Genomic DNA, 2349 nt, shown 5'->3' on the forward strand with positions numbered 1-2349 from the left:
TTCTCCTTGGGGACAGAGGTTGGAGGCCCATCCTCAACCACATCTGCTCCAGGTGCCCTGAGCTGCATCACCCCAGGCAGCTGCTGCCAAGCTCTGGTGACTGCACCTGGGGGCACATGGGCCCAGGAAGGCCCCATCCTGCTGTCACTTTCGCTTGCCCAGGCTCCCTGCGATTTTGGCTCTGGCCCCACAGGATGCCTATGACAATGTGACCCTGGAAGTGGAGCTGGCTCACCGTGAGAGCTGGTGTTTTGGGGCCAAGCTGGTGCAGGGCATACACATGGCCCAGGAGTGAGCCTGTGCAGCAAAGATTGGCTATGAGGACCCCTTCAACCCCATGTAGAAGGCCACCAATGCCATATACCTCAGGTTTGCAGCTCTCCCACACCTCTGTCTTCCCAGGGCAGGGTGCCAAGAAACTGGGACTGAGGAAGGGACTTGGAGAGGCTGCTGGGGCTGACAGCGTCCCACCCTGATGGAGCCAGAAGCCCCCAGCTGGAGTGGCATCCACGTGTGTCCAGAGGTCAGAACTGATATTTCCTCTGCTTTTGTGTTATGTATTGCTTTTTCAAAAACATTAAGGTTATTCTTTTATAAACACAAAAAAAGCCTATTGAAAAAAGCAAAATCGGCCACTGTTCCCTGAGCTGGCTCCTGCAGACACTTAGACGCAGAGATGTGCACAAATGCCCTGCCTCCTCCGCCCCACAGGTTCAGCCTGTTTGCTTTTCAGTTCCCGCAGTGGGATCGCCCATCAGCTGCTCTGCGCCTCCTTTTACTCTCTAGTTCTCTTCGTGAACTTTTCATGCAGCACCAGCCGACTGACCATGGGCTTTTCCTTAGAGGTGTGTGTGCATGTTGCAAATGCAAAGAGACCCCAAGTGTCTCTTGGTTGGCATGTCGTGCCACAGTGCACACATCTGGAGCATTGTTGTTTGCATTGTACAGTGTGTCCTCTGCCCAATGCGTTTTTCATTTCACATTCCATCTGGGTCCCTTGGTGTGGGCTTGCAGCGCAGTGCTGTTAACTGCCAGCCTGGGGTGCCCAGGGCTATGTGTCCAGCATCTTTGATCTTACTGGTTTTCAGTCTGGTGGTTGTCATAGGGACTCACTGGACATAATGTCACCCTCTGCAGTACACACGGGCTGTCAGGGGTTCTGTGTCAGAGGATGCAGCTGTCCTAGGTTCCCGGAAATGGAATTACTGGGTCAGGGAGAATGCACACATGGTCAAGCCTGCTGAGTGTCCTCTCTGCAGGAGGGCCATACTGCTCAGGTGTGCTGGTGCCCTGGGATGCCAACCCCCACTGTGGCCCACAGACCTGCTTCCCTTTCATTTCCTTGCAGGGCCAGGGGTGCACTGTAGGACTCCTCCCCAGAAGCAAACCTGTGTCTGTGATGAGGCTCATGGGCATGTTTGGGCTGGTCCTGAGTCACGGCACATTAGATGCAGGGATGCTGCTCCCCAGTTGTGAGCAAATTGTCTGCCCCAGACATCGTTCACTTGTTATTGGTTGCTGGTCTTTCTTTTTCATGAGGTGCTGGGAGGGGCAGATGCTGCTCCCATTCCTCCTGATGCTGTGGGCACCCTTGGAAACAGCCGACTCACTAGATGGCCCTGGGCCTGGCCTTGGCCTCCTCCCTGTGCAGCTGGTACTGAGAGGTACAGGCGACCCCAGGCCTGGAACTGGGCTCACATGGCACTCTCCAGAGGTTTCTGGACTACATGTTGGAGGAGCTGAAGCACAACGCCAAGGCCAAGGTGATGGTGGCCACCCACAATGAGGACTCAGTGCACTTCACGCTGGGCAGGTAGGTGTGCCCCGCCCTGCATTGTCACTCCACCCTGAGGTGTTGGCTCCTCTGGTTGGGGAGAATTGACAGCAGGGCAGAGCTCAGGGTGGGCAGAGAAATCTGCTGGGTGCAGCTGGGCATTTGTAGGGTGGGTTGGTGAAATGAACTGGAGGGCAGCTTCAGTGCCCCACAGGCCCAGGCCTGCTGCTGTTCTGAACATTGTACCATGAGAGCACAAAGACTCTTTGCAGTTACTTCGGTTTTTAAAAGTAACATTTTGTTATTATTGCTAGTTTTTGAGACAGAATGTTGCTCTGTCACAGAGGCTGGAGTGCGGTGGCATGGTCTCGGCTCATTGCAATCCCTGCTTCCCAGGTTCAAGCAATTCTTCATGCCTCATCCTCCCAAGTAGCTGGGATTACAGGTGTGTGTCATCACACCTGGCCAATTTTTTGTATTTTTAGCAGAGACAGGGTTTCACCATGTTAGCCAGGCTGGCCTCAAACTCCTGGTCTCAAGTGATCCTCCCTTCTTGGTCTCCCAAAGTGCTGGGG

General features: G+C 54.4%; 1 pseudogene; it reads left to right on the top strand.

Annotated features, from left to right (window-relative positions):
- Window positions 1-1817, top strand: part of LOC108298819 — a 9278-nt pseudogene extending 7461 nt beyond the window's left edge.
- The last annotated feature ends 532 nt before the right edge of the window (window positions 1818-2349 follow it).

This window comes from Cebus imitator, unplaced genomic scaffold, assembly GCF_001604975.1.
Source record: "Cebus imitator isolate Cc_AM_T3 unplaced genomic scaffold, Cebus_imitator-1.0 Scaffold1108, whole genome shotgun sequence".
NCBI lineage: Eukaryota > Metazoa > Chordata > Mammalia > Primates > Cebidae > Cebus > Cebus imitator.